This window comes from Lepus europaeus, chromosome 12 (genome assembly GCF_033115175.1).
Source record: "Lepus europaeus isolate LE1 chromosome 12, mLepTim1.pri, whole genome shotgun sequence".
NCBI classification, from domain to species: Eukaryota; Metazoa; Chordata; class Mammalia; order Lagomorpha; family Leporidae; genus Lepus; species Lepus europaeus.
In genome coordinates, this window is record NC_084838.1 from 74,668,073 (window position 1) to 74,680,392 (window position 12,320).

The window sequence follows — 12,320 nt, forward strand, 5'->3', positions numbered from 1 at the left end:
GAAAAGCAGTGAACATGAGCTTTGGTCCTGTCTGTGGTTCCAGTCATCGACTGAGGGTCTTATTTCCCAAGGATGGGGGTGGGGCTTTGTCGTGTAAAACTGTCTCCTTCCACTCTCTCCTTTGAAACTGCTTATTTGACTGGAGCTGGTTCCCACTGCTACTGATTCAAGTTAGTGGAGATGGACTATTCATCTTAAAAAGTTCATTTGAAAACAAAGTCGTTTCAAGATTTGACAAGTTGACATTTTTAAAAAAGAGTTTTGTGGACTTTTTTTGAGAGAGAAAAGAGACAGACACAGGTCATCCATCCATTCAGTGGTTCATTCTCTAATTGCCTGCAACAGGCAGGGCTGGGCCAGGCTAGGAGTCCAGAACTCAATCCTGATCTCCCACATGGGTGGCAGGGGCCAAAGTATTCAGGCCATCATCTATTGCCTCCCTGACCATTGACAGGAAACTGGATCAGAAACAGAATAGCTGGGGCCGGTGCTGTGACATCGCGAGTAAAGCTGCCTCCTGCAGTGCCGGCATCCCATATGGGCACCAGTTCGAGTCCCGGCTGCTCCACTACCAATCCAGCTCTCTGCTGTGGCCTGGGAAACCAGTAGAAGGTAGCCCCAGTCCTTGGGCCTCTGCACCCACATAGGAGACCCTGAAGAAACCCCTGGCTCCCAGCTTCGGATGGGCGCAGCTCCAGCCGTTGAGGCCATCTGGGGAGTGAACCAGTGGATGGAAGACCTCTCTCTCTGTCTTCACTTCTCTATAATTCTGCCTTTCAAATAAATAAATAAATCTTTAAAAAATAAATTGTTTAAAAAAAGAGAGAGAGAAACAGAACAGCGAAGACTTAAACCAGCACTGATATGGGATGCCAGCATCACAGGTGGCAGCTTAACCCACTGAGCCACAGTGCTGCCCCCTTACTATTAATATAAATTCTCCTCTGTGGTCATTTGGCTTAGATTTATTTATCATATATAAATATTTTTATTATTTTAAATTTACAAAACAAAAATTATTCAGTAGAAATAGGAGTTCTCATATCCTCCCTCCCCCCATTTCTTCTATTAACAAATCAGATTAGTTTATCTGTCATAATTAGTGAACCATACCCACTTTCCCTATTCATCAGATGAATAAACAAAATGTGGTTTATGTACACAGTGAAATACTATTAAAACATTAAAAATGAAATCCTGTTATTTGTAGGAAAATGGATGGACCTCAAGAACATCACGTTGGGTAAAACAAGTCAACACAGAAAATACCACATGTTCTCCCTCATATGTAGGAGCTAAACAAACAAACAAACAAAAAAGAACTCTCAGTATAGGCTTAGGTTTCTAGTACCTGCAAAGACTAGATTATCCTGGGTGCTTCCTTTTTATAGATAAGCAAACAGAATCTGGGGCCGGTGCTGTGGCTTAGCAGGTGAAGCTGCCACCTGCAGTCCGACATCCCATATGGGCACTGATTCGAGTCCTGGCTGCTCTGCTTCCAATCCACCTCCCTGCTGATGTGCCTAGGAAGGCAGTGGAGGATGGCCCAAGTGCTTTGGCCCCTGCACCCATGTGGGAGACTGGGAGCTGGCTCCTGGCTCCTGGCATTGGCCTGGCCCAGCCCTGGCTTTTGCGGCCATTTGGGGAGTCAGCCAGTAGATGGAAGACCTCTCTGTCTCTCTCTCTGTAATTCTATATTTCAAATAAATGAAGTATATTATTAAAAAATTTAAGAAAATAGGCCAGTGCTGCGGCTCAGTAGGCTAATCCTCTGCCTTGCGGCGCCGGCACACCGGGTTCTAGTCCCGGTCGGGGCACCGATCCTGTCCCGGTTGCCCCTCTTCCAGGCCAGCTCTCTGCGGTGGCCCGGGAGTGCAGTGGAGGATGGCCCAAGTACTTGGGTCCTGCACCCCATGGGAGACCAGGATAAGCACCTGGCTCCTGCCATCGGAACAGCGTGGTGCGCCGCCGCAGCACACCTACTGCGGCGGCCATTGGAGGGTGAACCAACAGCAAAAAGGAAGACCTTTCTCTCTGTCTCCCTCTACTGTCCACTCTGCCTGTCAAAAAAAAATTTTAAAAAAAATCTGAGAAATTAAAAAAAAAATTAAGAAAATAAAAAAACTCATAATCTGGACAAGTGATTCATCCAGGATCACTCACCTGGTTAATATGTAGAGTTTCATGCATTTTTAAAAAATCTCATGTGGGTTTTTAAATTTATACATCAATTTTGTGTTTTAATAAAGGCAAGTTTCCTACAGGCGGATGTCAGTGAGTTACCTTACTGTTCGTCCCCAGATGAAAGTGTGTTTTACAGGTTGAATCATGTCCTCCAAGAAGGCATGTCTTGGGGACAGCATTGTGGCACTGTGGCTAAAGCAGCTTCAGCCAGGGCCAGCCCCAGCTGCCGCCGCCATCTGTGGGAGTGAACCAGAGGATGGAAGCACTTGCTCGCTCTGTCTCTCTCCCCAGCCTTTCACCTTCCCTTTCTCTCTAACTCTGCCTTTCAAATTAATAAGTAAATACTTATTTTAAAAATCCCTCATTTAAAAATAAAGAATTCATATCTTGAAGTCCTAAATCCCCAGTGCCTCTGAATGGGGCCTTTCTGGACTTGGGCCTCAGATGTAGTTGGGTGGGCTGAGGTCCTGCTGGAGTAGGGAGGACCTTAATCCAGGATACCTGGTGGCCTCATAACAAGGGGAAATGTGGACCCGGACACACTCACCCAGAGGCTGCTGTGTGAAGGCGAAGGCAAGTTCAGGGCGATGCTTCCAGAAGCTAAGGAACAGCAAAGACTGAAAGCCAATCCCCAGAAGTGAGGGGAGAGGCCTGGAATACATCGTTCCCTCACTGCCCTCAAAAAGACCCCTGACCTTGGACTTCCAGTCTCCAGGACAATTACACAAAGAATTTCTGTTCTTTAAGTCCTCCAGTTTGTACATAGCCCTAGCAAATGATAGGAACTCCACGCCTGCTGCATATCTAACAGATTGGGAGTCCAAAAAATATGTGACAATGCTGTAAGAAAATATAGGAGAATTCTCACTAAGCTCACAAATACATGCTATTCTTATGAAGCCAGTTTGTGGCTGTGGGCCTGAGTGCTAATCAACAAATTACAAAGGTTCCTAAAACCCAATTATGAATGCCTGTGTGGTTTCTGGCAACCTTGAGTTGTCTGGCCTTGCCCAACTGTGGTGTGTCATAGACAAATTGGCTCCATTTATATCATGCTGGTGGAGGGAGCTAGGAGCTAAAAGCAAGCATCTTGGTTCAATCTTTATGTTTTTTGCACTTACTTTTTTTTTTTTTGATAGGCAGAATGGACAGTGAGAGACAGACAGAGAGAAAGGTCTTCCTTTTGCCGTTGGTTCACCCTCCAATGGCCGCCGCGGTAGGCGCGCTGCGGCCGGCACACCGCGCTGATCCGATGGCAGGAGCCAGGTGCTTCTCCTGGTCTCCCATGGGGTACAGGGCCCAAGCACTTGGGCCATCCTCCACTGCACTCCCTGGCCACAGCAGAGAGCTGGCCTGGAAGAGGGGCAACCGGGACAGGATCGGTGCCCTGACTGGGACTAGAACCCGGTGTGCCGGCGCCGCAAGGTGGAGGATTAGCCTACTGAGCCACGGCGCCGGCCCAATCTTTGTGTTTTTTAAAAAAGATTTTATTTATTTGAAAGGCACAGTGACAGAGAGCAAGAGCAAGGGAGATCTTCCATCCACTGGGTTCACTCCCCAAGTGGCTGCAATGGCTAGGTCTGGGGTAGGCTCAAGCCAGGATCCTGGAACTCCATCCAGGTCTCCCATGTGGGTGCAGGGGCCCGAGTACTTGAACTATATTCTTCAGCTTTCCCAGGCACATTAGCAGGGAGTTGATTGGGAAGCAGAGCAGCCAGGACTCGAACCTGTGCTCCATGTGAGAGATGCCACCACTACAGGTGGCAGATTAACCAGCTGCAGCATATGCCAGTCACATGCTCGTGTGTTTTTAAACACACTTGCTCCCCATGTAGGACCTCTGTCCTTAATGAGTTGTACTATGAGAATTAATGGTAAAACTAGTCTTCAAACTGTATATTTGTGTGTCTATGTGGGTACAAACTGTTAAAATCTTTACTTAGTATAGAGTTGATCTCTGTATATAAAGCTAATTAAAAATGAATCTTAATGAAGAATGGGATGGGAGAGGGAGCAGGAGGTGGGATGGTTTGTGGGTGGGAGGGCGGGTATGGGGGGAAGAACTGCTACAATCCAAAAGTTGTACTTATGAAATTTATATTTATTAAATAAAAGCTTTCTATAAAAAAAATTAGAATGTCTCCCACCTTCCCTCACTCCCATTTTGTTTTGTTTTGTTCTGCTTGATTTCTATATAGTACAGTGTATGGCAGTTGTTTTAAACTTTGTTTCATTTCTTTCTTGACAGCTACCTGCTTGTTTGATGACAAAAGTGATATTCATGTTCAATTTTGAACTGTCCTCTCCGAAGTCAGCATTCCTGTAGCTGTTCCCAGCCCTCAGGTATGATTGAGCTACATCATGTGGTGTGACAATGTCACAGGGGAACACTCCTCAGTTCCCTTTGGCCCCTCACAGCTTGAATGCTGGACAAGGAGGGGGTCTCTGGGCAGGTGTACCCACCTTTGCTTCCCCAAACAGAACTAAAAGCAGCTTGCCCTTTGGGGCGGTTGACACTTGGTTTATATGACAAAATCTCTCTTGTGACAGTGAAAGTGCAAAGTCTCAGCACAAAATCAAGTACAGTCTAACCTTTCAAAGGCTTCGTCCTGTTAAAGACTATTTACCTCTGTTGGCAGGTGAAATTATGGCCTGAAAATGAAAATATGTAGGGCAGCAAGTGAAAGAATTAGTGCACTGTTGGCCGGCGCCGCGGCTCACTAGGCTAATCCTCCGCCTTGCGGCGCCGGCACACCGGGTTCTAGTCCCGGTCGGGGCACCGATCCTGTCCCGGTTGCCCCTCTTCCAGGCCAGCTCTCTGCTGTGGCCAGGGAGTGCAGTGGAGGATGGCCCAAGTGCTTGGGCCCTGTACCCCATGGGAGACCAGGAGAAGCACCTGGCTCCTGCCATCGGATCAGCACGGTGCGCTGGCCGCAGCGCACCTACCGCGGCGGCCATTGGAGGGTGAACCAACGGCAAAAGGAAGACCTTTCTCTCTGTCTGTCTCTCACTGTCCACAATGCCTGTCAAAAAAAAAAAAAAAATAGAATTAGTGCACTGTTAAAATTAGGTTTGTCCTTCAAGCAGAGCAACCTCTGCCTGGCGGGGCTGTCGAGGGCACCTACAGAGGTCTGGGGCCAAGGACGCTGTGACAGGAGCAGAAAGGAGGACGTTTTGTACCAGGCCTCATCAAGGCCATTATCTGCACCAGCTTTCAAATTGTGCCCTGGCAGTGAGTGTACAGGAAGGGATGGATTCACTGTGAGCGCTGCATTTAAAGCCCCCTTGCCCAGTCCCTCTGAACTGCTATTTACAATTCTGGTTGTCTCATGGTCTTGGGTTTTGGCTGCTGGGATGTGTCTGCTTTAAACTTTTAATTTTTTTTCTTTTTTTAACTTTTATTTAATGAATATAAATTTCCAAAGTACAGCTTATGGATTACAATGGCTTCCTCCCCCCCATAACTTCCCTCCCACCTGCAACCCTCCCCTTTCCTGCTCCCTCTCCCCTTCCATTCACAAAAAAATTGTATTTATTTGAAAGGCAGAGCTGGGGTGGGGGGTGGAATCTCTCATCTTCTGGTTCAGGCACCAAATGCTTGCAACAGCTAGGGCTGGACCAGGAACTCCACCTGGGTGTCTCATGTGGATGGCAGGAAACCAAGTACTTGAGCCTCCTCCACTGCCTCCCAGACACATGAACAGGAAGCTGAATAGGAAGTGGAGGCAGGACTGGAGCCCAGGCCCGGGAACCTGGGCTGCAGGTGTCCCAAGCCAAGGATTAAGCTGCTGTATTACAATACTCAGCCCCCTCTGCTTTTCAAAACGCAGAAAATGAGAGAGGGCATTTAACCTTGCAGTTAAGTTACCCATAGCCCACATCACAGTAGCTGGGTTCAACTCCCAGCTCCCCCTGATTCCAGCTTCCTGGCAATGCAGACCCTGGGCCAGCAGTGATGGCTAAAGTAACTGAGTTCTCGCCACCAACACTGAAGACCTAGATTAGAAGCTCCTGGCTCCTGGCATCAACCCTGGCCCAGCTCCAGCCACTGAGGGCATTTGGGGATGTGGAAACTCTCTCCCATTCTACCTCTCAAATTATTTTTTAAAAAAATTTAAGCAAAGAAATGCAACCCCCAGCCCCGGCATCACCACCCATCTGCCTGCCTGCAGCCTACCAGAAAGCAGTCCCTGTGGCTGGCTGATCCCCTGCCAGGAGCCTACCTGGCCTGTTACTTGGGCTCTAGATCCTGGCCCTCACCTCCCACCATAGCTCTGAGGAGAATGCACAAGGAACTGACTGACTGGGCAGGGGGCAGGGGCAGGGGCAGGGGTGCAGGCAGAGCTCAGCAGAACCTGCTGGAGACGGTGTGTTCTGCTGAAAGCTACAATAATGGGGCCGCAGGACAGTCCTTGTCAAAGTGGACTGTTTTGCTTGACAATTTGTCTCCCTTCCGAGCACCTGAGGTTGCACTTACAAGAAGCACTTTATGGTTCAAGTGTTAACAGTAATGGCAGCATTGTGTTGACAGTCATAGTGGTTACCAGCTGCAAGACCCGGGTCCTTTGGAAGCAAATGAACACGGAAACAGTGCCGTGGTCTTCACCTTGCTTTCCATCACTGCTTCCAGAGAAATGGACTTCCCTTAAACACACGCTGCTGCTGCTGCGAGTCAGGGAGTTTTCCTTCTGTATCCCAGAACAAAGCAGAGCCTCACCCCTCATACCTTGCCTTATCCAAATTAAATTTATGAGGTTATGCCTGGAGAACAGGCTCATCACACACAGATAGGAGGTGATGTGGCTATACAAGTGGACATGGAGAGTCCAAAGGACTCGGGTCTTGGGTCAAAGTCATGACCAGGTTAACCTCCACACACATCCTGAGGATCACAGTCTGAGTTTAACTGGTCAACACTACAATGCATTGTAGCTGTTAGTGCATCAGGTGTCATGGGCCTCATTTCCAATTCTTTTACATCTCCTAAGCGCTTCAGCCTGTGGTCTTTCACTCCCTCTTTCTCTGCCTCTTCTGTGGTTTGCTTGTGGTTTCTCAGTTAATACATGGCTAAGAGCTCTTATTTTTGTTACTGCTTTTAATTGCTTTGGTCCCTTTGGATATAAAGGTAAAAATTCATTCGCTGGAAATGCTTGTGTCTATTTAAAGACCCATTTGCTCCCCTGGAGCTTGTATGTTCTTAATTGATTAATCTGTGTATTCAACTGATTGCTACAATCATTGCAAAAGGAAAAATGCAGGGAAATGGGCAAGAAGCACAAAATGCAAGTGAGAACCACGGCCTTAGCAAACAGCCATACCACGCTGACTCAAATGGCCTTTGGAAGGGGAAAATAATTGAATCCACGACTTTGAATACTGAGCTGCTTTGCATGACTCATTAAACTGCCATTTTCAACACTTTGCCCATGTGCTGTAAGAATGATAGAATCCTATAACAATCTATACGTTCAGATTCTTTTATATCTGAAAAGCCTCATGGTACATGTGCCTGCGGACAGACACAGAGGCATCAATTGAAGTACAAGACAGTAGTAATAGAGCTAAATTTGATAAGCCACTCAGGCGTGACCCAGGCAGCCCAGCCCTGTTAAACTGGGATGCACAGTTAATTGCTGCTCTTTTATTTATTATCTTTAATCCTTCATTGGATACAGTTGACTTGCTACTTCCCCAGGGATGAGGCCATGGCATAGGCAGGAATGAGTAATTTTTAAATTATGAAGCAATTTCTTTGTTACAAACCTGGGCTCAGATGTAAATCCTAATCATTTCCTTTTCCCAGGATAGCACCTTTGAACTCGCAAGGATGTTCATCTTTGCTTCCTTCCACGCGCCGGGCGCCGGGGGCAGCCAGCCAGGCATGTGTAATTCTGGGAGGTCCTCCTGGCTTGCTTGTCCACACCGAGGCAGCAGCACAGTATTCCCCCAGGACGCTTCCTCCATGTCTGATGTGTTCATTAAGGACCTGTCTTATATTTTTCAAGGGTAAAACTCTCACCTGGGCGAATTAGCTCTTTCTAAGCTCTCCCACTGGTTGAGATAGGGATTTTCTCTGTCTGCGGTGCTGAGGTGAGACAGAATGGGTGAGTCAACCTAACAAATCAACAAGTTTTGATTTCAGGGACATCAGGAGGCCAGTTCCCTTACTGCGCTGTTCAACAGCTTCCTCCATTGTCTTGATGCTGCCTAAAATTACACTCTCAGGGGTCTCATCTTGTGTCCTTATTCCCTGGTAAAATGTGTTCATGTAGCTAGCGTCATGTGTGAAGCCTTAGGAGTCTTTTATGGTTGAGCCTGAATGAATTTATAGACTCTTACCTGGGAATAGACGGGGTGTGGGGTTGTGGGGGTTTTGGGTGTAGGGGGGTAGGAGGGCAGCAGTGTTGGGGGGAGGGGTCACACATACCAGAGAGAGCCAGAGAGCAGAGCAAGGGTTCACCGCTCTAGCTGAGGCAGCGTGGACATGGCTATGACAGTAGGAGCAGTGTAGGCTGAAGTACACGCATGTCCCAAATGCTTATTAAAAACAAAAATTCTAGAGCGTAAAAACAATCAGTGTTTATTGTAGAAGTCTTCACAGAATGTGCAAAAATATTTCAAAAGCTCATAATCGTACAGCCCAGACACACCTAATAATTTTCCTATAGTGAATTTCCATGGCCACCTAAAACTCCATCGTTACCGAACCCGTCCCTATTACTGATGATAGAAGCCAACATTTACAAAGCCTTCTGGCTTTTTTTCTAAAAGGCAGATGTGCGTCCGCTCTGTGTCGGGAGCCCAGTGAGGAGGTACAGGTGTTCTCCCACTTCAGAGAGGAGGAGACATGCGCTAGTAAACAGTGGATCCTAGCTTCCAGCCCTGGAGGTTTGCATTCAGGGCATGGACTCTCAATATTTCTGCACAAACCTGATTATTTTCTTAGGCTGGGTTGCCCACAAGTGGCATCTCTGGGTTCAACAGTATCTTTTTGAAACAAGACTAGCTTGCTTTTGCAAAATTTGAACTTTGGGCAACAAGTTTCAATTTGCTTTGCTTCTTTGATGTTTAAACAAACAAGAAACACCTGTGTGGCTGAATAGCTGTTTACATTTTGCCTCCCCTTCCTGACCCAGCAGCAAGAGCCGGGACTAGGGAAACAAAGGTGACTCTGCACAGGAGACCTAAAGTCCTTGAGTTATGGGGGTTTCCAAGGGCACTTTTTTTTTTTTTTTTTTTTACAGGCAGAGTGGACAGTGAGAGAGAGACAGAGAGAAAGGTTTTCCTTTTTTGCCGTTGGTTCACCCTCCAATGGCCGCCGCGGTAGGTGCGCTGCGGCCGGCGCGCTGCGGCCGGCGCACCGCGCTGATCCAATGGCAGGAGCCAGGTGCCTCTCCTGGTCTCCCATGGGGTGCAGAGCCCAAACACTTGGGCCATCCTCCACTGCACTCCCTGGCCACAGCAGAACCGGGACAGGATCGGTGCCCCGACCGGGACTAGAACCCAGTGTGCCGGCGCCGCAAGGCGGAGGATTAGCCTAGTGAGCCGCGGCGCCGGAAGGGCACGTTTTTAGTTCAGGTGCATCCTGGGCTTGAATTGCCTGGGATATGAGGTGAATTATCAGGGTCACTCCTTGCAGGTTGTTTCTTTTTTAACCATAAGCCGGAGAGTCCATTGGAGGCTTCCTCCCCAGCCCTCCATCTTCAGAGTACAGCGTGAAGGCTGGGTCTGCAGGATTCAGGGAGGCAGCCCTGCCCGAGCAGCAGACAGACTGGAGTGTGAACTGGCGGATGGGGGGTTTACTGAATCTGTTGGTTGTTCACGTGCTTGTTTCTGATGGAAGGCTTTTAGACGTATCTCTAGGAGATGGGTTAACTGAATTATGGAGCATTTATTCAGTGGACTCCCACCAGTGACACAGATCAGTATGCATTAACATGGGAACATGCCCAGAGCACTTGGTTAAGTAGAAAAAAAGAGCAGATGACAGAACTGTACAAAATGTGCAGAGAACAAAAAAGGTTTCCTGTAGACACTGGGGCAGAGAAGCCGAGGGCCTTTCGTTTCCTATCCTGAGCATGTTCGTATTCGTATTCCTTGAAGTTTTCAGTGACTACTTTCACTTCTAAAATTGATATAAAACTGCTGTGGTTCATCCCGGAAAAGCTCATGTTGAAATGTAATTGCCAGGGCTTGGCATTGTGGCACAGGTGCTCACAAGTTGCAACACCAGCCTCCCATACCAGAGCACCAATTCAAGGCCCAGCTGTCCCACTTCTGAGGCGGCTCCCTACTACTGCACCTGCACTTTGTGGTATGGTGTGTGTGACTCTTGGTTTTGGCCTGGCCCACACCCAGCTATTTGGGGAGTGAACTGGCAAATGGAAGCTTACTCACTCTCTGCCTTTCAAATAATAAGTAAATCTAACAACAAGTAGTAGAGGAAATGTCATTGATTTTTTTTTTTTTTTAAGAAATATCATTGCTAATGGAATAGCATTGTGATGTAGTGGGGCTTTTAAAGGTAGTTGGGTCATGGTGGGGGGTCCGCCTTGGGAGGCAGCTGTGGGAGCTCTCTGGTGAGTAGCTTCTAGTAAAGCAAGGCTGGCTGGTGCCTGGTTCTCTGGTGCGCATGCTCCTGCACTCACACCTGCTTCCTCTTCCTGTCTCCCCAGCCTATGGTGATGCAGCTGGAGATTCTCAACAGAGCAGCCTGCATCCGGAACTTCCAGGCCTTCAGAACCGTGAGTCAACTGCTTTATGATTCCCAGCCTTGTTTTTTTTTTTTTTTTTTTTAAAGACTTTTGTTTACTTATTTGAGAGGCAGAGTTACAGTCAGGAGAGGGAGAGACAGAGAGAAGGGCTCTCTAGCCACTGGTTCACTCCACAAATGGCCGCAATGGCCTGAACTGGGCTGAGCGGAAGCCAGGAGCCAGAAGCCACCTCCAGATCTCTCACAAGGGTGCAGGCCCAAGCACATGGGCCATCTTTTGTTGGTTTCCCAGGCCGTAGCAGAAAGCTGGACTGGAAGAGGGGCAGCTGAGATGGGAACGGACGCCCATATGGGACGCCAGTGCCGCTTCAGGCAAGGCATAGTCCACTGCACCATAGTGACAGACCCCCCCACACTTTCTTTTTTTAAGATTTGTGCAGCCTTAGATATTTTGTTAGAGCACCCGAAAACAGATTAGGACAAAACCCAACAGAGATTTTTAGAGTTAGGCTGAATACTTGGAGTATAAAATTTAAAAATAGGCAAGCATAGTGGCTCATGTTTCAGATAGAGACTATAGAGAAAAAAGAGGATCTCGGGACTGTAAGGAAGCACTGACTGTTCTGATATGTAGGGAATGGAAGCAGATTTACCCCTTGTGCTTTCTCAATGTTTGGTGGTGTGGCTTTGTGGCTCCTGTCTGCTGCTGAAATATCTGAAATGCGGGTACAATGGAAGAAAGGAAATTGCGGACAAAATAAAACCGACCTGGGTTCTCTCCCAGGCTTCCCATGTGATCCTGGACAAGCAGTTTGGTGTCTCTGAGCTTCAGATTCTCTATCCAGCCTGGTGGGGCTCGTCCCAGACCACAGGTGAGAATCACTCGGGGAGTTCAGAGCAATCAGCATCCCAGCGTCACCCCGGTGTGGCTGGGGAAGGTTCCCCAGGTGATTCTGATGAGACGGAGAGGTTGACACGCTTGAGCCAGCCTGAACTCCACGAGAGTTCACTCCTGTCTGTCTTTTTAATTTTTTATTTATTTTTTTATTCATAGGGGGAATCAGGCCCTCCCTCAGCCCAGGCCCCTGAAGCGAGTAGTGATTATTTGTATAAGTACTTAGGAGAAAAAAAAAATTTTAAATGCACTGGCCATGTTACCTCTTGTATTTGATTTTGGGAGGAGGGGGTGTTTAAGATTTATTTATCAAATCTTTACTTAATATATACTAAACTGATATTCTGTATATAAAGAGAATTGAAAATAAATCTTGATGTGAATGGAAGGGGAGAGGGAGTGGGAAAGGGGAGGGTGGCAGGTGGGAGGGAAGTTATGGGGAGGGGGAAGCTGTTGTAATCCATAAGCTGTACTTTGGAAATTTATACTCATTAAATAAAAGTTAAAAAAATGCATGAAAACATGCAA